General features: G+C 44.9%; 1 protein-coding gene across 1 annotated transcript in view; it reads right to left on the bottom strand.

Moving 5' to 3' along the window:
* Positions 1-26466, bottom strand: part of LOC113987753 (LIM domain containing preferred translocation partner in lipoma) — a 322953-nt gene that overhangs the window by 253805 nt on the left and 42682 nt on the right. The window contains exons 3-4 of the mRNA XM_039378007.1: positions 18819-18934; positions 5861-5959 (exon numbers count right to left, since the gene is read on the bottom strand). The gene's annotated coding sequence lies outside the window, so the exon portion shown is untranslated. The remainder of the gene's footprint in view (positions 1-5860; positions 5960-18818; positions 18935-26466) is intronic.

Raw genomic sequence — 26466 nt, forward strand, 5'->3', positions numbered from 1 at the left:
TTCAGCCATTTTTTTCCCCGCAAGAAGCATGCAGGCACTTTCCTCCTGAAGGAATATGTGTTCACATGCAGACTCATCTCCAGACAGACCCTCTCCTCCCAGCATCCCTCCCCATCCATCGTGAAGGAGAGCATGAGGTGTACCCGGTGGCTGTGGTGGCAGCCAGACTCCAGCAGCACCAGTTCTGCAGAGCTGGGCATGGTGTTTCCCACCTCACATGGGGAATTTGATGTAGGAATCACTGTGTCACTGTATTACCTAAACTGTGTCTTCCAACCCTTCACACAGACCCTCTCCCAGAAATGTCATCACACCACTACCCTTACACCAGACTACAGCCTACAAAGCCCTCCATAAGGTCTGTTTTTGTTGACTAAGGCACATACTATCATCATCCCTCAAGATCACACCAGGCCACCACTGTCTTGACAAGCTCTTGAGCAGCCTCATCCAACCTTGAAGTAACCCTGTTTTTAGCCAGGAGCTGCAAGGTCCTTTCTCCCTAAACTGTTGGAGGACTATAGATCTCAGGTGGGAGCCAGATGGAAATGCCCTCGACCACATCCACACCCCAAGAAAACACCTTCCACGGTCCCCCAGCTCCTGCTATGGATGTGGAACCCTGTGCCTGTGCACAGGACCTAGAACAGTGCTTCCCTGGCTGTAGCAGAAAACTCTCTCCTAGCTACAAGGCCAGATGCAAGCAGGAGACACTCAGGTAGCTGATGCCTTGGGCACTACCAAACACAGACAAGCAAAGCCAGAAGGAGCAACAATGGGGAGCTGCAGGTCTGTGCAGGAACCTGTTTGTTCCTGAGAGAGCAGCAACAAGTCCTCATTCCTAGAGGTGATCACGGAGGCAGAGAGCAGATATTTCAATGGCAATTCAAATCACAGTTAAATTTCCACCGAGAGCAAAGTTCCCAGGAAGTTTAGCTTTAGTCAGTTTCTGTGTATTCATATTCCCAGGAGCATCACCAAGCTCTCTGTTGACAGAAAGTCTAAAGAGCATGCAGTGCTAGGCAGTTTCATGAGAGTGAGCTGTGTACCAATGCAAGACACTCAACTACACTAGAATCTGAAACACACAATTTATCTCTGAATAATAACATTGGTTTTTTATCCCACCCTCAAAAAAAAGGATCTGAAACAACCAGCTCCTTTCAAATTCTACATATTCACAGGAGAGGGTGTTTGTGAAGAGGACCCCACAAGCACATCACTTCTCTAATATGTGCCCAGCTTAGTTTCACCTGCTTCCATGTGCTCCCTTCCCAATTCCTACAACCTGCTTGCACATCCTGTTTCACTATGAACACAAGCTTCTTCCCTGTGGCAGCAGCACTGCCTTCACTTCTCCTCATGGTAAGCTTAGACAACAATCAAAATGGGAGCAAAAAAACCAGACGAATTTACGGGTCTGAAGGGTGTTGGAGGAGCAAAAGCACGCAGAGAGAGAGGGTCTGTAAAGAGGCTCCACCAGCAAAGGAAGCACAAGCAATCACAGCAAGTCTTCCTCTCACCATATACATGTGTTTTTCTTGATGGACCTCTTAGTGTAAGGATTTCTTGTGTTGTTTAAAACTCATTTACTTCTTCATTTATGAGGTACAACTTTTTATTTTAAATACACGTAGAAAATTTGTTGAAAATTAAAATACTCACATGAAATTTTGCCATGCTAGCAACAGGGACCTTCTGTGTGTATGTGCACGAGCAGGGGCATGCACACAAACAGACGTGCATTCACATCTGTGCTATATATCTTCTGGAAAAGGACTGTTCCCTTAAGTGTCCTCAAAGTGAGAAAAGGAACAGAGGGAGTGTGCAGCACTGTCACACAGCCAGGCCATGCTCCTCTGCTCCAGCCTCAGAGACAACCAGCACTGAAATCAAAGTCCATTTTCCTGCAGGTCCCATCCAGTCCCTCCCCTTGTCTGAAGGTACATCATCCCTGCAGCACACGGCTGCATTGACTCCCGGGTTGCAGCCACTGGCGGGGCAAGAGGCTGGGCCACCCCTGCCTTTGTGCTGCTCTGATGACAGTGCCATCAGCCACAGAGGGGGAGGACAGTGTCTTCAGGGTCTGGGATGCAACGAGGGAATCCAGGTCAGCATCAGAATTTAACAGAATTGTTCTGCTGAGTTATTAACGTCACAGTCCTACTCCAGACCTGAGTTTGTTGCACTGTCTTGCCTTCCCACTCCAAATGAATTTGCTGAGCAATTTTAAGAAACAGAAAAAGGCTGTGACCAATTTTCAGGCCTTCTGCTTTAGACATTAAAAAAAAAACAAAACCTACAACGTTTCCCTCTTGTTTTTCTAAATAAAAATAATGTATAGCCCTAACTGGATAATAAATATGCTCAAAAGCTGTCCTTAAGTAAAAGCTTTTGATAACAAATTGCCTGTGCTAACCGCTATTTTACTGTTGAATTTTTTATTGTTGCTTAAGCACTGCAATTATGCTAATAAGCCTGAGAGGATGGTACACTAAAGCATTGAATGTGACAGATATAATACTCAATAAAATGTTAATCTTACCTGAAAATTGGAATCAAACAGCCTTATTAGTATTTATGGATATGGCATCTCCAACATGTTTCTTAAGAGGTATATATATATATGCAATAGATATTTCTAAATATATCCTACTATTTCTCATGCCTCCATACAATTTAATTCCAGGTGGCTATTACCCCTGCTGCTAATTGCCAGTCCCTTTTGGAATAAGAAAAAAAGTGTCACTTTCTGGGCCATGCAAAACTCCTGTATATGGAAGGGCTTTTCCCCTCGGCACCTGAAGGATGGCAGCTGTCCATGGGGATGGGAATACCTCTCCCCAGTTCATGGCATGGCCACCAGACTTGTGAGGGTATGGCACCAGACAACAAAGGCACTGCTCTGCCATCCTCAGTTCCTCCTTTTTCCCCATATCTTCTCCTATTATGAGCAAGGCAGGTAAATCCAGAAAAGGGTTATTTACAGGTGCTGGAGAAACAACTTCTGGATTTTAAGATGGGCCTAAAGACAAATTTATTTATTTTATTTTTGAATTTCTCAGCCGATGCTGACAGGCAACCAGACCCATCTTCACTGCAAGTTACGGTGCTGCTGACTTGGTCTGGCATGGAGGTGCTGCATGACCTTCCACAAGCTGCATTGCTTTTTGCACCATTATTTCACCACCCAGTCCCAGTCTGCTTTCTCAATTGATAGCATACATTTTTTCAGGGAACTTGCTGCCTTTCACCACACGTAGCTTTTTTTTTTTTTTTTTGGCCAAACCTATGGCTTTCAGATCCAGCCTCAGAGCTCCACTAACATGAACTTCCTGTGGTCAAAGCAAGTGATTTTCAATACCTTCACTTTCTCATCTATGGAAGGAAGAATAGATAACCTCAGAAGAGCCACATGCTTCTGACAAACTACTTCTACGCAACAGACTGTGTGGCTTTCAAACACTGCAGGTTAATGCCTTAATAGCAGCTGCTGGCTCCCAGTTTCACTCCTCATGCTGCTCCCAGCCACAGGAGTCAATTTTGCTGACAGGACAGCACAAACATTGACAATCACCATTATATTTCCTGACAGTAAAGCAAGACTCTTGACACTGGATGCTGCAAGCCTCCTTGGTGGCAAACATTAAGTGGGAGATATCTAGGAACTGTTTCCATGAATAGTCACAGCAAGGAAAATGCAACCAGATTCCCACTGAAATCTGGGATTCTCAAAGCACTCAGAGATCACAGCAAGCAACCCACAGGCCACAACTCACAACATACCAGGATGCACTAAGGCTCTCCTAAGCCACTCTTGGAACACACACTGGCTTGTGCCGAGTGCAAGGATCGAATGCAAGGATGAGAACGGGATGACTTTGCAGGACAGAGCTTAGAGCAGCTTCACAAAACCTCATTTGCAAGCAAAAGCAAGGAGTGCAGCATTAGGGGGAAAAAAATTCAGTCGCAAAATCAAAGAGAACTACTAATTGACTGAGCTGGCACCTTCAAGATTCAGGAGATACACCCAAGGATCCTCCTCTCCAAGTGAGCCCCAGCACCAGATGCCAAATTTCAGGTGCAGCCGCCAAGTTACCCAGGCACAGAGCTGCAAAGTGCTGCAGGATCATAAGGCAGTCACTCCCACAGAGGTTGCAGGACTCACCCCTGCCATGTTAAGTGAGTCTTGTCATTATTTTCAACCCTGCAGGGAAATCTAAATTGAACTTTGGCATATTGTTTTCTTTTGCTAAGCAGCAATGCTTGAATGTTAACTCTGGTCCTGACAGGCATATTTATGGAGTATTCTTTGCAAAAAATCTTACCCTGACCAGTCCGAAAGGTCAGAATCATAAAAAATAATAACAACAATAAAAGAAGCACAAGGTTGGAAAGCCATCACTGCCATTGGCACAACCACTCAACTTATTAACCATCCTTGAAACAAGGTGAACTGCAAGGTCTTGGACTTATTTGATTGACTGAGATCAAAAGATCAGGAGGGCACACAGTAAATTGTATCTTTCCATGAATGCATTTTGCTTTCAAGATTTCAACAGATAGTTGCAGGAATTGAAAAGCTCAAGAAGGGAGGGGTAGGGAAGAGAAAAAAAAAAAAAAAAACAACATGTAAAAAGGTGACTTCAGAAAGGCATCCCTTATTTCTCTCTTGACACCATCTGCATTTCTTAGAACTATTTGGAAGTTTCTTCCATGTTCCAATAGCCCTGGGACACAACAGCTTATCTCTGCTAAGCAGAGGACGATAATGAACAATAAGATACTAGTGTAACTCCAGGGCAGACCAGTATTTGCTGACACTAAGAATGAAATATAAATAGTACAGAAACCAAAGTCCAACAAGAGGTTGAATTTCAGATGTCCTGTGAGATAGGACAGATATCTCACTGATCTTCTTCACCAGACCAAGGAAGACAAAGTACCTGAACCCCACTCTTCTCAGTATGATGGCTCAGAGGCTGCCGAGCCCAGGCTCAGTTTGTCATCAGCAGCTCCCAGGGAAGGGAGGAAGAAGCAAGGGAACTAAAGGAGCAGCCATCTTCAGGATATAATTTCAAGACCCAGCTGGTGAGCCAGCATTTTTAAACTCAGGAAAAGCCTGCTGTGTTTGCTGTCAAAGCACGACAAAGAAACACAATGGAGAACAAGAACAGAAGAGAAAGAAGAAAAATTAAACTCTCCTCCATTTCATCAGCCCTGGCTCCAATCTCTCTGCGTTCCACATGATATTTGTGTTTTGCTCAGTATATCTGTAGCTGTAGCGTTGTGTTCTCATGTCACAATAAAACAGATGAGATTGTCCACCTGAGAGTAAATCTCTTACATGGACCACAGAAGAAAACCAAACTCCCAGAAACTTTCTACAAAGGAGTCAGAATTGATACAACCTCCTGTTTTTACCACAAGTTTATGTTGCATGCCAACAACAGAGGATTAAACCTCTTCTTCTCACTGAGCTTACACTTCCCTCCAGAAGAACATCACCATTCAGGTAACAAAGACACTGAGCACCAGAGTTAATTGCTGTTGTATCAATTCATCATCAAACCATGCAGCTCATTCTGCACAGATACACTGACCTTTGCCTTTCAAACTATCAGCTTTAATGCAGGAGATCATCACTAATGCCTCAGCTAAATTTCTCTTGCTGCAACTTAAGTTGATAACTTGTCTTATTTACAGTGGACAGATTTACAGTTTTTTCCCTTTCTCCATGACAAGTTCATTATTTCCAAAATTTACAAGCTGAGGCACCAGTGCTGCTTGACTTCTCTTTGCCATTCTGCTTCTGCCCAAACCACATTCTTAATCTCTGCATGTGCATTTCTCTTCTTACCCCAAGAGAGCGGGCAGTTGGGTATCAAGAGGCTGTTTCAAGAGAAGACGCTCACATCCAAAGGCTGATGCATTCAGGCACACCCAGTTACAAAGTACTCTGAAACATGGAAAAGAAAAGAATTGTCTTCAGTATGGTAGACAGTCCAGTCCAGTAGTAAAGGAAAACCCAACAACTCTGAAGTGGAATTTTTCCCACCCCATTATTTAACATGCAAACAGATCTTCAAAAGCAACATCAATGACTGCAGATACATCGTGAGCCACCACTCAAACCTGGCCACACTTTCTCTGACAACCACCATAAGGGTTTGATAAATCTCAGTTCTAGGAAAGTGTTCATGGATTTTGCAGAAAGTTCTGCCAACCTATAAGTTATACACAGCACACATCAAAATAAAATGGCTCCAACTCCAAACATTTATGTACTATGACAGACGACAAATCTTAATGTTACCACTGGTGACTTTATTTACAGTGTCACTGAAACCAACAGAGACAAGACTTCTAGTCTACTCTGAGATTTAAACGTGTGTAATTATGGGAGAGACACAGAGGATAAAAGTCAGGCCTTATGAATGGCTGAATAACTTTTGTGTTCCCAAGATAGTCCTTACCTCCATCTTCAGGATATTCTACCTAGCAAAACAAAATCTTTCTCATGAACCCAAGGGTTTGGTGACAATGTAGAAAGAATAAAGAAAGGATTTACACTGAGTAGTGTTTGGAAACACAGGGGAGAGTTCTGAATATCAAAAACATCCCAAATTTCATGAGAGATAACAAGAAAAAGGAAGAGCAATAATAATACATTTCCCATCCTACTTCTGGAGACTCTCAGAAAAGCAGAGCTAAATGGTAGCAGACAATTTGCCACAACTGCATCTTTCAGCAGTAGATCACCTTTTGCACCCCACCTCATCTAAATTCCTGTCTCCTCTCAGCAGGGGCTTCTCCTGGTCCCAAAGGATCAAGTGGCTTTGTAACAAATACACCTTTTCTGAGGGCTGAAGTCAAGAAACACTCAATTTGCCATCTGCTGTGAAAACAAGATTTCTGTTACACATCTAAGGATGTGCCAATGCAAAAACTCGGGGTCTTCTCTTTCGCATACATCATCCATCCAACTGTTCCTTTGGCTACTGCACTTTGTTCATCTCCAAGTTTCTACTTGGGATGTTTTTTTTTCCCCTCTGCAATCCTTCTCAGCTGCCCTGGGCTTTTGCTTTCCTTCATCACTTGCACTCTTACCAATGCCAACACTTACAGCCAGCCAGCCCAACTGCTGTCAGCACGGGAAGGTGACAAACTCCTATTTAACACAGATTTGATAACAGAAGTACTGTTTTCAACGCTAGAGAGGAATACCTGCACCAATAATGTCCCTAAAGCAGCACACAGTAGCTGAGGAGACTAAGAAATAAATGCCTCTTAATGAAGACAAAAAACTCAAAACAATCTCAAAATATATGATGGACAAACTACTAAGAGTCTAAATGCATGCTCTTCTTTAAGAGTGAAAGTAGCTCCAAGGACTTCAGCAAGATCATCTGCAGCATCAGACACGTCACCTCCCAAAATATTAGTGAGATAAGGATGTTTAGCAAAGGATAGAGATATGAGGAATGCTTCCACCAAGAAAATACACCCATTTCTACAGCTGAATTATAACAGCTGTTGAAAACCATGGAGTAGCATTGAATGGCAGCCCAGGACAGGGAGCCAAGACGACTACCACATGCAATTGAAACTGCCAAGAGATTAAGTTAGGTCAAATGTAATTACACAAATTGGATCCTGGCCAGAGTGCTGGCTGGTTTAAGAAAATTAAAAGAGGTGTTCAAAAGTTTCAGAGATGGAGTCCTCCTCCTGTTAATTATTTGGTGAGTCAGTCACTGAAGTCTCTACTCTGGGACGCTGTCTGAAAAAGGGGAAAAAATGAGGCATAAACTTGAAAGGCATTAGAAGCGATTAGCAAAAGCCTTTGTTCTCCATGGCAATCCTGGCTGCACCAGTGCACGAAAGCCTTTCATGTTCATGCTGAAAAGTGGCCTTAGTTCCTTTGATACTTCTGTGAGGAAGCGTTTAAATTTACAAATATCCTGCTGACAGAAGTTACAGACAACAGTCGAGGAACTTCTGCTTAGCCCAGCCAGATCATACCCATCTCTCAGGCAGGTAGTACTCCTGCTGAAAGGAGGAATGACAACACGGGCACACACTCACCGAGACCTGAAGACTCTACTTGCTAGTGGTGTATGAAAGCCAAGTCATGTCAATAAGGAGGTTGCAGCCAGGTGGGACAATGGTCTCCTTGCCTTCATTCAGTTTTCAGTAGATGGGGAGCATGCAAGGCAGGCAATGGTGAGGAGACCAGAAAGGATGCTTTGTGGTCCGGTAGCTAAGCATCACTTGGAAAGATTAGATCCCGTTTATGCCTCTGCCCTAAACCTTCTGAATGATAGGAGCAAAGTCACGTATATCATTTTTTCCCCATATATTTATTGCTTTGCCTTTTCTGGCTAAGATACAGAAAGACCACGTCCAGAAGAGATTAAGATTCTTTGTTCAACCTTTAATTGAGATTTGTACTATAACCATGTACAGTGCTACAAAACATGAAGTGTTCTGAAAAAACAGGCCTTGTAAGTCTCAGTTTTGGCACCTGAAAGAAGTAGATGCCTCTGCTACTTCTGCATCTGGAAGTCATCATTAGAGATACACACATTGCTGTCTTTGAAGCAGCTGGATGCGACAGTAAAAGCATTACAGAATTGGAGATTAACCTTTTTGGGTAGCTTATTCAGTGAAACGTTCAGATGATGCACATTAAACAAACCATTTTATGACTGATGCAAAAAAAATAGGGAGACATGAAATAACTATCTTCTCAACAAGTGCCATACACTCGGCGTGTCAAGTGACATGGCTTCCTCTCGCAGTGACAGCAGGTGAACATGCAACCGACGCCTCTGCCATATCGATTTCATGTCGTTTTCCCTTTTTTTCTTTTTTTTTTTAACTTTTCATAAAACAAGCCAGGAAAAGGCAGAGATTTCACAGCACAGATTGGTGCAATTTGTGCTAATGGCCTAAGTGTAGATGCAAGCAGCAGCTTGCTTCTCTCTGTGTGGAACAGCCAACGGGGACAATTCTGGTGGTACAACTGCTACCACGGCACACCTTGCCCCAGCAACACCTCCTCCTCCCATGGCTCCACAACAAGCAGGGCAAGAACTAAGAGCACAGGAGAAAGTCTCTGCTGTCTTGCCATTCTGTGCAAAATCCAGGGGCAAATGTGGAAAATGTGAAAATGGGGATATGTGGAAAAATGTTGCAGTATGCGCTGACCACACACAAGCTGCTGGTCTTCCAAAGACAGTCACGTGTTCTTCCAGGTAGCAAAACCACAAATGTCCTAAATTCCTCATCCCTGGCAATCCTATGACAAGGCAATTGTTCCCGTGGAGTCCTCAGGTACCCACAGATTTCTAAATACGAGCAAACCAGCATGGCAATTCTTCCCATTCTTCCCAAACACCTTCCAACCAGCCCCCACTGAAGCCACTCCCACTGGAAAAACCCACAAAAAGAGGTTTTGACAACAGCAGAGACCTAGTATAGGAAACCAGAGCCAAAAGGGTACAAGCCAGAGAAGATTGTAAGCAGCAGGTATTGTAATGCTTTCTGAGTTTAAATTATTGAGCAAGGTCAACACAGAGCATGTATTTACCTCCAGGCCTGTATATGCCCCAGGCTGCCCGCACCAACAGCGCTGAGAGGAAGGCAGCACTGGGTCTCTGCTGGGTCTCTGCAGCAGAGCCCCCTGGCAGCTCCTGGCCCTGAGCATCCTCATTAGCAACAGGTGGAGGGGACACCTGACAACAATGTCATTGCCCTGAACAGCACAGGCCTCAGCCCTTCTCCAGCCAGGATGAAAAGCTGGGCAGCGCATTCCCGTTGCAAGGAGCACCAACCCCGCTCCTCGAGGAACGCCACTGCATCACCAGTGCCACGTGTGGGCACCACTGCAAGTCAAGGGAAAGCACAGGGCTGATTCTACACACACTACAAAGAACAGACTTTTCAGCATAATGAGCACACTGGGCCAGCCCACAAAGCTGAGGCCGAGTAAACCAGGGCAGCGTGCAGGGGGACATCCCCCTGAGGCAGCAGTGGTGATTAACTGACAGAGATAATGGCCTCCAGTACCTGAAATGAAGTACAAGGAAATGGCACAGAAAGGACTAATGCCAAGTGGCAACAAAGACAGAGTCAGGGCTGTTGTTCAAATAAGATTTTTTTTTTGCCTAGGTTACTCAGTGTTAAAAAAAGAAGTTTCCACATGCAGGGACATCCTGCTCACTGTATTAAATTAAAGGGATGATTCAAGAGGGAACGCTTTCGGTAGACTGGGGGGGGAAATCAATTCCAGGTTGCTATGGACAACTGGGCTGTCTCCTGTAAAATAGAATCGGATTCAGCTCTACGAACCTGAACGCAAAACATTCCCTCAAATACAACATACACAGGCTCACTAAATTAATGAATACAATAAAATACAGACTTGTGTCATCTCCCAGGATTTTTGGCTGAATGAATGACATGCTCAAACTCGCTAATTACTGCAAAATACAGGACTGGAGTTTGGCTCAGCAGTGGCTTTCTGACTGCCAGTCCAACACCGACCGCTGCCATGGCTATTTAATGGCCAAATAAACCAGAGCAGTGCTCAGATTCACCTTGCTCTGGGCCCTTTCATGTGCTCTGGGCTTTCAGCGGGATCTAAAACTATGTTCTGCTGATCCAGGCTCCTGCAGATCTCAGCCAAAAGGGGCAGCAACAGCTTAGCCTAAGGCTTACAAGCATGTCCTAGCTGATACTGGACAGAGGCAGTTTTAACCTGCCCATGATCCGTGAATAGCCTGAATAGAAACAACATTTCCATTTGAGTAGCTGACCTGTGGTCACAGCTGCCAATAGAAACCTCGCATGGACAGACCACTGAGGACAACATGGTGGCCATAGTCAAAGAGGTGTCCTCTCCTCATACCTTGCACTGGAATAATTTCAAGTAGGTTTTAAGCACTATACCCACTCCCTGCAGAAAGGAAAAGATGTCTAGGCACACCACATGCATGGACATCACCTCCATTCCCATGGGACCTTCTCCTCCAGCGCTCCATCCATCAGCAGCCCAGAGCACTCAGACCCCCTCTGCAAAGTACAGATCCCTCAGTCCTTGCACCCTGGGAGCCTCACCACTCCTATGTGTGAGTTAATCCCTGCAGTCCTCAGGTGCCATGGGAAACTGTGAGAGACATTTAAGAAAGCAGAGGCACAATTTGGCACAGATCAGAGCCACCGGCCAGGAGCAACATTAGGCTTTTCATGGGTTGGAAGTGGAAAAAAATTGAAATCAAGGTGGGGAGAGTTGATGCCCCATGAAATAAGTGAATCATGGAATGGTTTGGGCTGGAAGGGACCATAAAGACCATCTGGTTCCAACCTCCCCTTGCCACGGGCAGGGACACCTCCCACTAGACCAGGTTGCTCAGAATCAGGCAAGGGATGACTGCTGAATGAGTGCAAGCACCCACTGCAGCACAGCCTCCAGCTCCACTCTGGGCTGCAGCCACACAGCTAGTCATGTTCTGTAGTCACACTGAGCTCAGCACCAACCATGAAGCATCCTTCTGCATCACTGACTGACACAGGGGACAGACATCAGGCCATCACAGCAGCCTGCTGAGAAAATGAGGGGTAAGAGCTGGATGCTGAACTCCAAAACCCTGATCAGACAATCTGGAGTAGAGATGAGGTACTGGATTCTATACCCTCCACAACAGCTGTTAAGAAATCAAACAAATCCATCTAGATCAATCTCACTATCAAGGCTAGAGGAAACATCTCCATCCCACAACAGTGTAAGTCTTAATTTTATGGAGCAGTTGATGATTTTCCAATGAAACGTACCATCAAAATATAAGATTTTATTAGCAAAATCAATGATGTGTGCAGAGACAGTCCCTCATGTGTCTTTAAAAAAAAAAAAAACAACTATGAATAAACCTGACAGCAATAAAGAACATTGTGCAATTATTACAGCTGTTTTACAGGATTCTCTAATAATGACAGCCCATACTTCTGGTAAGACACCTTAAGGCAGTACCACAAAAAAACATATAAAAGGAACAGAAGAACAGCATTCCCCTATACTTAAAGGGTGTAAACATGGTGCCTGCTTTGTGTTTATTGAATTACATTTTTTTTCCCCAACAAGAAGATAACATCCTGGAAATAAAACCACCCAAACATTTACAGAAATATTTACCTGTCTCTCCTTCTCCACCAGTCCCAGTGCTTCATTGCATTAGAAAAGCAACCAGTGGAAATTTACTCCCATTTAAACCTAGCAAAAATGGAAGCAAGATAGAGAGGCTGTGACCTTTCAGCACCCACAAAACTCACGATGGTCCTTAACCACACACACAGGTCAGATATCTCCAACATCCAACAGCCTTCTGCAAGCAATACACCCACTGGGGACACAGGAGTGGAGTCCTGACACCCATTTCTCCCACCAAGCTCACTGGTTTACCAGGATAGCAGCCACAATGCCCAACCTGCAGCCAGGGCTCTGTGGCCACCTGAGTGCAGCTGCCCTCCAACATTTCATCCAGCAGCAGCTCTGGAGCTGGATGGTTGGGGCAGCTGGATCTCCCCATCTTCAGAAGAAAGCCAGACATGCACAGGAACTTGACTGCACGTCCAGCACCCCAAGCATTCACTTCCCATAGGATGCTATAAGTGTACCCAATCCTACCAGCTGGCCATTCTCCTGTTCTCAACTGGCAATCATCATCCACATCAATATCTTCATAAAGAACTCACACAGTAAAAACATCAACTAACTCCAAATCTAATATTCACAACCCACTGTTCAACTTTTCGTGGAGCTCTGGCTAATGCACCAGGAGCACCATTACGTCTCATTTATAGCAAAATGCTCAACAGTGCACTTAAGTGAAACGGTGTTAAAAAACAACACCTGGCAGTTCTACCCCAAACATTTTGCCTAGCACCCATAGCTACCTTTTCACAGAGCCTAAGGTCCACTCTCTACTCCACCTGGCTTGAAACAACCTCCGGATGCATGTGGGGATGGATGAGGAAAGAGTAACAAGAATACTCAACAGATGTTTCCATTAGCATAGATTTGCCATTCATTTCTCTTTCTTCTGCCATCAAACTCCTTTATTACCCTCATAATTTACAGTGCTGGTTGCAAAGTACAGTCTCTAAGAACAGAGACAGCAAACACTTGATAATGCAGAGGTTCAAAGAGCTGAGCCATGCGTGACCTGCAAGCAGATTGTTGCTATTTCCTTGCACGTATAAAAGAGCTTTGCCTCCATGCAATGCTGGATCCTGTCATCATGAAACACCCTCCTATTACAACATGGCCCAGAGGAGCTACTATTTTGGGTCCTAATAACGTGCTTGGTTTTACAGGAAAGCAAGAAGGCAAGTAACATGGAACAACCCAGCTGTCAAGTAGAGAAACAGATGGGATCTTCACAAAGCTACACAGATTGCCTTAGTCAAGTGCTGTCACAGCCCATCCTCAAGATGGGAAAGCATGGTGCAGGAGCTAGATGAAAGGAGCTTGTGAAATTAAGTAGCATCATCACCTCCACAAGGCCTGTGAAGAAACAATAGGGAACTGCTTTCCAGGCACTCTGATCCCAAAGCAGTAAAACATGACTCAAAGTTGTCAGGTTGCTTTTTCCCTTGCTAGAAAAGCCTTTTGGCTGAGTGACAATTGCCCAATTCTCCCACCTGTTTGGTGCTCATGAAACAGAGAGCATCCACGGAAGCACAAGTGGTCTTGATAAAGCTCTCTCTTTGGAAATAAAGACAAACAGGGCTGGCTGGAGGTGTCCCTGCTAACATGGGCCCAGGTGCTGGTGAGCAGGCAGGCTGCCCATGTGCAGGCAGCACCATGATTCACCCCACTGTGGCTTCCAGTCCACAATTTGGCTTCCAAACAATCTAGGAAACCACAACACCTGCCATGGCAGTTCAGCTCCCGTGTCACCGCAGAAGGTGCCTTTGCACACCATGCACACGAGGAGAGATGATGGACTGGCCTGACCTTCCTCATTCGAGCTCTCAAGAGGGTGCTATGCCCAAGCTAACAAATCCATTTTGGAAACTCAGGCCCATATCTAATAGAGGACCTGTGCTTTGTACTTCCAGTCTAAGCCCAGATCGGAGCACCTCAAGCCAGCCATTCACACCCACAGTTATTCAAACAACAAAGGTTGAAGCCAGATCATGAATGAAGCAACAGGATCGATTGTCTTATCTACCCTCCGCCTCCCACTAACTGGAAGATGCTATTCAGGGAAAATATAATTTAAAGGCGGAGGCTAACAATGAATCAGATTGATTTTTAGATGAAGAAAATAGATGTAATTGCAGTCTACCTGCTTGCAGTTTGCCAAGTGAAAGCGAGTTTCAGGCCAATCAGGCCTCCTCTTCCCTTCCTCATCCCAGCCCCTTTCCCTCTTCTGTCCCCCATCAAAGAAAGAAAAAACCCTTACAGAAAAGAAATTCCTTTACACAAGACAATTAAGTGTTGCTCAGAGCCAGCTCAATGCTAGCTTTCCTCTCCCTGCTAAACAGTACACAGCCTGAATTAATGGATGTACAGAGGGGTCCACTTTCCAGGGAAAAGCAAATTCCGAGTTTGCAGCTGGGAGGAATGCATCGTATGTCTGGTATTCACGCTGCGCCCTCTTTTCCTCTTTCTTTTTTTGGCCGTATAAGGAGCTGAGCACAGCAGGCTGGGCCAGGGAGCGCAGCGCTGCGTGCTCAGCACCGTTAGCCTTCCGACTTTGTTTGTCTTTACTGGAAATCCAATAAATCCATCCAGGAAAAAAAACTAGTGCATATGCCATGGAGCGTCAGGCCCAGACATCACAGTCTTGAGATGCAGGATAAAAAGAGAAGCAAACTGAACAAGACCAGCCCAGTAAGTGCTCCTGCAGACCTGCAAGCACATGTACACTGCACAAGCAATAATTTCCTTCATTACATTGCAGGGAAGGGGGTTGATAACTCAAAAACTAGAGACTACTGCAGCTCCAGTCCTAAAGGGTTGTTTGCCAGGTTTGCAGCACTCAAGTCATACCTGCACAGAAAATAAAGGACAACCTGGCCTTCAGTGCATGCACCTGGGGCTGGATGTGCCCTTAGCCACAGAGAAACAGGTCCTCTCTAACACAAACAGGTTATACACAGGAATGTGGGACTGCACTTTAGAGATGTAAATTGCTGGGAATTTTTCCTAGAGTCCTGACAATCTCTAAGTTTGAGTCTATTGCAGCAATTTCAGCAGCAGACTGGGATTTCCATATCCCCAATGCAATTACAATATTACATCCTAAAAAATAAAACCTTTTTGCTATTACTGCTTCTTCTGTAAACAACAGACTGTTCCGGTGGGCACTCAGGGCACTGCATGAGCAAAAAGGAGAGGAGAAGACACACAGCACACTACATTCCCTTTATGGAGACTGACGGGAGCTGTCATCCCACGGGATGACAACAGCAGCCATCAGAGCCCCTCATGCTCGGCCCCAGGACCACAGGGCAGGGCAGAAGCTCACAAGCAACCCAAACCCACACAACCATCCTGTCCTCCCACCTCTGCCAAGCACGTGAAGTTTCATCTCCTCCCCAGCACTAACACCTCTGAGCTGCAGCTCACCATTGCCACCCTCTCTCTGGAGGTCCCCTCCCAGCCCCTGCAGCTGCCTGCTCCCAACCCTCCACCTGCACAGAGCTGCCTGCACAAGGGAACAGGAAGGACAGCAGCCAGAAACCTCTTCATGACATCCAAAAACAGTCTTCAGCCTTCACCTGTTGTATCCCAGACGGAGTCAGGGATGCTCTGAAAAACCGAGTGAAGTGACTTGGATGAAGACACATAGCTGAAACTCGACTGGGGGAAGGGAAAGTTTCTAGCCTCATTAATAACAGCCTGAAATTAAAAGCAGAGCTTGTAGTACAGCTGCAATTTCAGCTACCCCGCTGCTTTTGTTAACAGTGTGGCTTTACTATGGTCAGGGATTAAAAACAGCTTCAACAATTAAAGGAGGGAATAGAAAAAAAATAATGACTGCACGAAGGAACCACCACCAACAAAAATCAGTAAAATAAAAAATTCCTGCGGGCTGGAACGATTAGCATGAGTGAACGCTTCCTTCCCCATTGCCAACAAGCCCACACGTGTTCCCTGCCAAGTGTATCTGTCCCCCACCTTTGGGAAACCACCCACTGCCCTGTGTCTCAGCACCAGCCACTGTCAGTCTCCCCAGAGATGTCACCTCCTGCCCAGAGTAGGTGCTCTAAGCAGACGGCTTGGAAACCTTCCTTACTCTTGCTGTCTAAATGCTACAGCATAAGAACAAAGAGAGAAAGAAAAAAGTCTTGCAATAAATGACTAGTATGCCTGGAACTTCTCAGGAGGCACCGGTCCTCGCTGAGCAGCCAGAGGAGCAGGAAGGGAGAGAGGTGGGGCAGATCAGCAAACCCAGACAGCCGCTCACAAGTGTGGAGAAGAAACATGCCTGTGTCTCTTGGAGGTGAGCTGGTTTCCTGAGAGCAGTCACCTTGCATTCCCCAGCACCTGCTCATGGCAGCCCTGACACCAGCCACAATGAGCTGCCAGTGGGAAGCCTCAGTTTGTCATGTCTCAGTACAACAGTTGATGTCTCTGAGGGCTTGGCCAATAATGCTGAGACAAAACCTACTCTCTCTTCTTTATAAGAATTAAAAGCAATATGTTCATGAGAAAGAGGAAAACTATCTCCCTTATCCTCTTTCACCACTTTTGTGATAAGAGCATTCCCTGGAGATATCACCATTAGGGCAATCACCTACATTCACTGCAAAGCTACTAAGGACCAGAAGTCCCTTAAGGGCCAAAAATACCACAGACCAAGCTCACACTTTTTCTCAACAGTGTTTCTACTCTCTGCCCTCAACAGGTTTGCAGCCCAGTTGACTAGAAATTTTGGAGTTTGGGATTTTTTTTACTCCTTTTATTTCACTAATAAAATGGTGCCTTTGCCTTTGAACAACAAAAGAAAGTGAGCACAGCCACAGCAATGCAGGAAGGCAAAAGTTTTCTTTCAGCCACACCTACAGCTCTTACACCACTGCAGAAGGTTTGGCTTTCAAAATCATCCCAAATGTGGCCCATCAACCAAAGCCCCTGCCTTTGCACTATGTGGATACTAACACAAGAACCACAGGACACTTGCAGAGATATACTCTGGGCAAATTCCTGCAGCTACCACAGAGCTTCAATGCTCCAGAGCCAACCTCCCAACACGACTGTGGTCATCCTTACCCAAGACAACAGACTCACATTCCTCCAGTGTTTCCCATGGGGACACACTGGACAAATTTGGCCCTCACAGTTGCTGCAACCCAGAAGTAAAAGCAATGCTAGGAATACCCAACAGATCTGAGCCCCATTCCTGCTCTGGGACAGATGCAGAATCATTTTCCATAGGGACTGAAGTCACATCCCTGTCAAGGGAGCTATTAGTTGACAGAAAAAGTCTTTGCCATTTTTGGAGACAGAACAGTGGATTCAGGAAAATTCTTGCTGCAACAAAAGACGATGATGCCCAACCAATCCACTGTTATGTGACAATGCAAGGGTCCAGACATCTGCCCTCAAAAACCAGCCAAAAGCATTTTACACTGTTTGCTTTCATAAGCCCAGAAACTCCAAGCCAGGCTGTGCAAACCCTTTGAAATTCCCTTCACTGTAGGGTATGAAGGGCTTCAACAGAACTGTACTTGAAGCTTTGTCTGCAACAATATCACAGTTAAGGTAGCAAGTCCCCAAGCAGCCACACAGCTGTCTGCACCATGTCCATACAAAAAGCAAAACCTCCATTCTTTTTACCCAGAAGTCTCCAGTATTTCAAAACCATTTAAATTAAAACTAACAAACCCCACGATACACTTTCTCAGATACCAGACCACTTTCTAAATACCAAGGTGACTGTAATCAAAAATCACCGTGGCTTAACAAATTTCAGTGAAGCAATTTCTCGGTGGTTTCAGTTAAAGGGCTTTGCCTCGCCTTTTCAGCAGGCTGGGAGAACACGTGGCCATGGCAACTCAGCCACTGCTCAGCTGTGAGGACAAACCAACTCCCTGAAGTCTCACAGCCCCACCACAGAAAGGACCATCCCCACTTTGCAGACAGAAGAAATGGAAGTTCTCGTGAACTAAACAGCTCTTGAGTTTCCATTAGAGAGTTATTGGAATTTATTGGGTTGAATACGCTAATATATCAAAACCACCAAGGACTTAAACTTTGTACCTATACAATGCAAGCCCTGAGATCCTGTCCTCCCATTGATAAAGTACCTTTGTATTAATGGGGTTTAGAATGGATTTTAACCATTAGCTAAGAACTAGCCTCAGTAAAAGGGGGTCATCAGGCACATTCATAGGAGCACACTTCCTCTTCTTCCAGAATTTGGAAGGTTTTGTTTGAGCCAATACTGGAGAGAGGACTTGATCAGAAAAGCACCCAGCATCACTACTGATCTTGGCAAGATTGGATTTACTACAGCAAGGACTAGAAAGAAGATCTGCTTAGTCTGGAGGCCAGAAGTCCAAGAGGCAAGCCAAAAAGTAACTCATTCCCTTTCCTAACAAACTGTGTTTTCAGCTGGAAGTTGCTTGGCAGCTTTCCTACCAGAGGATGCTGCAGGTCAAGACAAGGGTTCATTCCCGGCCAGGCCGAGTGGGGACATGAAACACAAGAACAGACAGTGCTTTGCAAACAGGGCCTGGAACACCAGGAGGATTGCATCTGTAAGAGATGCTGCCAAGGCTGATGGGCTCCAGGAAGCACCAACCTGCCCGAGAGCAAGGATGGGGTAAGCACTGAGGCACACAAAAGAGTGGCCAAGGCAAGTCTTCAGGCAACCAGCTGCACCACACCAGCCTCACGAACACCTTTGGTTTCTCCTTTCTGTGAAAAATCAAACATAATGGCATTCTATAAGAAAAATGTCACTTAAACTCCTTATTAAAGGTAATTTCCTCCCCCACCCCTTTTCATCAGCAACACTCCAGCATTCATCACATGATCCTGCTACTTCCAGGCAAAACATTAGTCTTCTTACAAAGAACCTATATATTAGCACAGTCTATTGTTATAACCATAAAAAGTCTACCAAAAATCAATTCAGAAGCACAGTGTCCCATCCACCTGAATAGGAATTTATCTTAGATAAACCTCATACACAGGGAAACCCATAAGTACTTCGGGAACAATGTTCTTATGAGGAAAAGATGCAGAAGTAACCACATTACTTTTCCCTTCTAGGCAGTAGTTTTCCACTTAAATTTTATACAGTGCACCTGCTTATTATTCTTATTACACGATATTCCATTCAAATCCATGCTGCAAGCATCCCACTCATCACAAAGAGACTTCAGGAAGGCAAAAAAGAAATACATTAAAGGAAAGCAATCTATAGTAGCACATTACATCGCACCAGTTTCAAGCAGGCTGTCATTCTGATCACACCAGACGGCATTTCAACTCCAACAGTATCCTTCAGTGAAACATCCCTGTTACAGCATTATTCTTGCTACACGGAGTCCTTTTGAAATGAATGGTACAAATTCTCTTAGTCTTTTGAAAAGGACTGTGTTGCTCAGAGTGCTTTAACTTTTCACACCATCCTTTCCAATAACTTGCAAAGCAGTAAGGCCAAAACAGGCCGTTCTTTAAGGCAAGAATTAAAAAATAAATAAATCAGCACTTTCCTTGGGAAGGAACTACAGAACAGGGCTGGGAATCCCAGCTCAAGAGAGCCTTATGTGTCATTCCAGATATAGGTCAACTCAGAAAATCACTTAAGTACATGATTAACTGTAATATGTGTTTAAGTTGCTTTGACTTCCGTAGGACTTAAGCATATACTTACGTTCTTTCCTGTACAGAAATACTCTCTTAAACCAGATCCTGTTTTGTAGGGTTGCTGCACACACACACACACACACACACACACACACACATATGCAGCTCATGCCCTCAGGAAAGCTCTGGCTCCCCAGCCTAGCTGCAAACCAGACTGTCTGAATTTTGTGCCTACCTACAGATCAGAATGTTTCTTTCATTCAGAGTTTTAAATAACCACCCTGAGGTCTGGAAGTACTTTATCTTGGACAGGGACATGAGAAAAGACAGCGATTTCCTTCCAGCCTTCCACCACACTACTTCACTGGGCATGGGTGACTGCTAAACTTTGTCATTTCTGGTCTTTCAGATGCCTGGAGTCTTCTGTAGCCCAGGACAGCATTATAAGGCAGACACCAGAAAACCAGGTGCAACTCCATTGGCATCCCTTTCCTCACAGGATGTTCCATGCCAAACTCAGAAATGTCTTTGATTTCCAGTTCACTGTGTCATGGAGGAGAAGGGTTATGGTATGATACTGCAGCCAACCACCCACAAAGGACCACAGTTACTGGCCCTCATTATGCTCAAAGGGACGACCATGCAACCCACCATATCCCCCCAGCCATGGCAGAGAGTGCAGTGTTGTCTCACATAGGCAACCGCAGAGCCAAGAGCAAGGAAGGATGCATAAGTGACAGAGAACACTCTTTAGTCCTTCCCAGCAAGGGAAGGGCTGAAGGACTACAGCAATGAATGAGAGGTATCTGAACCAGCCCTATCATCAAGGAGCTCTCATGTTTCCAAAGAGAACCTCAGCCAAAAACACCCCATTGCCCGATCCCTCCCCTCACCAGCTACTCTCTTGCTATTAGAGTTAATTGCGAGCACATTGTTCCTACAGCTTGTCTGATAGAAAAGAACTCCTGCTATGTAGGGGCTTGGCTTTCCCATTTTCCCCCTTCTCAAGGCAATGCAATAAATTATTATTACATATGTTGGCTTAGCAAACAACTAAAGCATCCATGCTGAGTGCCTGCGCAGGGCCATGCTGTTTCTCAGTGTGATCTGAAATAGCCAAGATATTAAAACCCCACAAAGAACTGAGTTTCTAATGGAAAAATAGATGTGCCAGATATTGATGCTGATGACTATTGTGCTAGCCTGGGGCAGAGCCCAAACCCCTCTAGGTTAGAGGGCTCACCCTTCCCTGTTCCTCAGTGATCCACATTACAGTCTAGCTGCTCCCACATCAACCCACCCCTCGGGTTACTCGCCCAGAAAAGGGATGCACACTATCCTTTCCCAGCCCTGGCCTTTCCCTGCATTAATCATCACTCTGTTCCAGTGACTACCCCACCTGGATAAGGGATCAACAAGATCTTTGGTGCTGAAGATGGCATGGGAGAAGAAACAGTTCACAGTAAGACATCAAATCCTGCATCCAGGTTTTGGATTCCACTAGTTCAATGGCTCCACACAATCTGCCATTTGGGAAAGTGCCAGCTGAACAAAACTCAACTCTGTTCAGAAGTGCAAGTTCACTATATTTTACCTCTTGAAATCCCTCTTTCTTATAGATGCCATGCAGTGAAAATATTATGATGAGAAATCTCTGCAGATTCAAGATATAAAGGTCTTAAGATTGGAACCCTTTGCAAGAAAGGATCAGGACAGCAAACCACACACTCCCAGCACACTTAAACTTCTCCATGCCAAAGACGGGTGTCTGATTCAAATCCACACTGGCCTTTTTAAACTTCTTCCCTCCAAGATGATGAAACAGGCTGCAGGAGCAAAGGAGATGCCTGATCCATCATCTTTGTGCCCAAAGCCAAGAGCAAAAGTGCTGCTTACCAGAGCAGCGTCGAGGAGGGTGCCAACCAACATCATTCCCTATTGTAACACAACTTCAGGGCTTTCCCCCACTAGTCTGGGACCTCCAGCACCCAGTGCAAAGGGATTCTGGATCTCCAGTAGTGTGGAGGCTCACAGGGACAGGGAGAAGTCTCAACATGCACTCCCACACAAAGGGGTGAGAGGGCTTGATCTGAAGGGTCTCTGTGCGAGTCTTGCATTGAATACAAGATGTACAGTAACACTGAGCCTTGTTCCAGCTGAAGGCTAAATGCCTGTCTTCCCCTCTCAAAACACACAAATGTCAAAATATCTGCTGATCAGACAAATTACAGAAACAATCAAACATCACATAGTGACTGCAGGGAGGAGAGCCACCACTGCAAGCCTGCCCCAGGAAGTGCAGTATCCCAACATACAAAACCAAACACCCTCCAAAAGTGAAAAGAATATAGAAAAGTGTACTGCCTGTTATTTAAACATGGATTTCTATAACAGAAACCCACCAGGAACCTGCCTCCCCCCTCCTTCGACCCCCGCAGGGAAACACATCATCTTCTTCCAAAGGTGACAACAGATCAAATAAGAACAGGAGTGACAAAGAGGCAGTTTGTCGCTTCAAAGCAACAAACTCTTTCTACCATCAAGGTCATTTGAGTATCAACAAGGGTAAGACTTGAGAAAAACACAGGTAGTTTCAGGATCTACACTTATGCTGAGTCCCTTGCTCACCTTTTCAGTATGTTTAAAAAAAAAAAAATTAAAAACCTCCCATGGTTTTCAGTAGTTTCTTTCTCTCATGGTTGCTGTGGACAAATCTTGTAGAAACCATGGTAGAAATTAAATACTTTGAAACACAAATATGATTGCATACATCTATTTAACATGAAGCAAAATTGAAAAAATGGTTTTTTTCCCCAAATTATAGTGTGAAATTTCAATAGAAGGGAATACATTTCTTTGAAGTCAGCACTGTCCTTTCAAGCTGACCTTCAGTAACCTGAATCACATGCCCAAGACCACCAACAGGATGCAATTTTCATCTCCAAAGCTTTGGTCTTATAGGATTTATTGTTTAAGCTGTGAGAGAGGGAAGCACATCACATACTGCTGATGGTGCATTTGCGCATGTGAACAAAGATGAGGGTGAGGTGAGATTAGGACATGCTCAGAATTAGCTCAGTGGGTTATTTATTCCATGACAGCACAGATTTAAAGGGCTGACTGTCCCTTTGGCCTTACAAGCACTCATGTGAGTTATCAAGCACGTTTTATGCTGCAGGAGAGGGGAGGAGATATCATCCAGGTAAATATCTCAATAAACAGTTGGAGTATTCGATGAACAGCACTTTGCATGTGATTAGCATGACACTTCCCAGGATCCCAAAATACCTTACAAGGAAGTGCTCTTTTTAAGCCTCACTGGGGCAGGTGGACTAGATCAGTCCCAGTTGACAGGCAAATACGCTGAGTCAGAGGGATCAACTCCCCAGCCCAGGATCTCATGATATTCAGGCAGGGCCAGCCTTGTCCAGTATGCTCCAGTTCAGCAGCAACACCTGCAGCTGAAGCCTCTCGATCCCAGCCTGGTGCAGACAAGTGCCTTGTTCACACCCTGTCCTACTGGACCAGCCTTCACTGAGGCTCTCAAGGGATTTAGTAGCAGATTCAGTAGTAAAAACCAGACAGCCTCATCCCTACTGACCCATTGTCACCGTAACATATTTCTCATTTCTGAGCAACTGGCTGTTCTCTCTCAGTCCTGGTTAATATTATTTGTGTTTTAATGCTTTCTAGGAACCATTCCAGCTTTACATCACAACAAATACCACCGGGTAGGGGAAACACTTAATCTGTCTGTCCTTGTTTTCAGTACTTCACTTTAGGAACTGATCCAAGGAGTCAGAGAAACAGCAGTGCCTGCCCCACGGCCAGAACTCTCCCCACATACACTCAGCCCCACTGAGGATGTGGCCAGTAAGTCTGAAGGTGGCTTTCATCAAGGCTGAATTCTGGAGCCCCTCCAGAAATCCTCCAAGGAGTGTGAACAAGCTAAATAAAGAGAAACCCACAAAAGCTTGCAATCAAAGGACTCTTTGGGGTTTTTTTCTTTGCAGACACATTGGGTATTTCCCATTTTCTTCTTCCTGGTCTCAGCAGCAGCAGGTCTTTCTGCAGCCACCGTTGCCAGAGTAAGTGCCCAACTATAGCTGAGCAACTGCTGTACAAAACCCAGGAGGAGGTTTTTGTCACTACCTCATGCTCGGAGCTTGCACTGAACTGCTCACTGACACACACCTCAAAACTTCCTTCCTGAACCACTCCTTGACAGGCCATTACTCTCACCAAGATTTTAAATCTCACCTGTCCCTTCCTTCCCATCCTCAGGTCCAACTCATGAAACTCATGCTTTACAGCAGCCAGGATGACCTTCAGGTCTGCCTCCTGCCAGAGGAAGAGCTCTTCACCCAGAGTAACGTTTTGTTCCAGACCGGGTTGGTTATGTAAGACTTTTGGGAGTGATGTTTCTCTTCTCAGCACACAGCCTGCTCAGGTCAGGAGGAAGCAGGTAGAGAAGGTGAGCACAGATCAGGCACATCCACCATGGATGTTTGGGTGCAAGTTTGCTCTGAAGCTCAAACCAGACCCCAATCAAATGCACCTGTTCAAACAGAGTGGCTTTATCCTTGCACCAGTTTGAGTCAGAATAACTCAATTTATCTTCTTTCAAACAAGAAGATGTTTTCTTGCCGAGCAGGGATGTAACCAGATCAACAGAGACTTATAGGTCAGTTCCTTGTCTGCAATTCCACCTCTCATTTGCAGTTTGTGCATTATTTACTTTCACGAAGAGGAGCCAAAAGAAAACAAAAGAAGAGAGAGAACCCAATCAAGGATATCTGCTTTTTGGGACAGGCAGGACAAGCTCACAAGGGGAATATTCACTGTCACCAGTCCACACCAGGGAGGGAAGAGTAGGGGGGAGCTCAGTGTTACAACATGTTAATTATTTACCCACAGATTTTCTCAGGAACTCGTAACCCACACCCAGCACCTCAGGAGCACCTCTGCATGGTGCAGGCAATGAGGAAATACCTGAAGTCAGCAGGAAAGCATAAAGAGCTTGAGGCCAGAGATTATCAACCAGACAGAATTACACAGTCATGCAGCTGAGAGAAAAGGAGAGTAAACAAGGCAAGCTGCACACTGTTAGATTCCCAAAATACAGAAAACACAGACGACAGGCACAACTGACCAAGGGAATTACATTAAAATACAGATTACACAGTATCCACCAGCATTACAAAAAAAAAATCCTCAACAAACTTAATGTATCTCTTCCCAGCAAACCACACAGTGATGTGGAGCAGCAGAGAGCGTCTGAGCTCCGGGCAGCACCTGGAGGTCTACCATCAATTTATTCTCAGGAAGAACTCCCACCAGCAAGAAGCAACACTTGGACATGATTTTTAATCAATATTGCAGTTTTTGGGAGAGCACGGAGCTTTGTGTTGTAGTATTTTTCTTAAACCAAAGAACTAGAAAGCTTGAAAGTATCAGATTCTAGAGAGGCCTGGAGGTTTCATAGAGGGCAGGGTCTCCTACTAAATTTTTCTCCCATGCAAAAACATTTCTCATTTTCCACCCAAGCACTAGTTTTGAACCCTGCACAGCAACAACCTCTGCTCCACCAGTGATGGTTGGAAGCACTTTGAAAAGGCTTCCACCACCCCTGCAAGCGTCCAAGCCCAGGCTGGATGAGGCTCTGAGCAGCCTGGTCCAGTGGAAGGTGTCCCTCCCATGACAGGGCTGTTGGAACCAGACAGTCTTTACCATTCCTTCCAACCCAAACCATTCAAAGATTCTAAGACTTGCACAGCCCTCCTTTCAGACTCCAAATTAATCTTCTGCTCACATTAGCTTTTTTTTTTTTTCACAGCAAATTAACCATTGTTTCTTCTCTTATATACTACTAGCCAGTGGACAGAATCAGGACATCTCAGTTTTGGGAAGAGGAACCATTTACACTACCTTGTTTCCACAACAGAACCACTGACAGTGCCACATCCAGCCCTAGCACATTGTTCACCTCGACTCCTTCCTGTGCCACTCTGGCTCTCAAGAATTGTTTTTCTGTAGGTCCCACAATCTCATCCAAAACAAAATGTAGTAAATGCTTTGAGTTTTTGGTTGGTTGTTTTTTTTTCTTTAACCAAATGACATTTTTCAAACCAGATGACTTTTCCCACTTTAAATGTTAACAAGAGTGGGGGTGAGGAAACCAGTAAGTTCATCTTTCTCCTCTAGTTTGAAGCAGCACTGCCTTTACTCTCTTATGCAGCAGCCCTACTCAAATATATTTCTTTCACCAAAATGTTTCAATAATGCATTGAAACTACCCACTAAGATGACTAGCCTATACATCCTCTCTTTTCTACCACTTGTCAATCAGCATTACTGAATGCATTAGAAACAGCTGGTCTCTTTTTTATTTTACCAAGCTTTTTCACATTTGACACCATGTCCTTCCTGCTATTAAATGCCCCAAAGGGCAGAGCAGCTCAGGCATCAGGAACATAGACCAGACAAATCTTCTAAAGCCACTCCAGGCTAATACACAGAAATCAGGAGTGCAAGGTTTAGAACTAAAGTTTTTAACTTAACAAGTTCTTGTGTTGTGAACAAAATTCAGTCGCAAAGCCAACAAAGGTAGCAGCACTTGGAGATTATCGTGCCAC

The sequence above is a fragment of the Pipra filicauda genome, unplaced genomic scaffold, assembly GCF_003945595.2.
Source record: "Pipra filicauda isolate LSUMZ 115617 unplaced genomic scaffold, ASM394559v2 scaffold98_size3848907_pilon, whole genome shotgun sequence".
Classification (NCBI taxonomy): Eukaryota; Metazoa; Chordata; class Aves; order Passeriformes; family Pipridae; genus Pipra; species Pipra filicauda.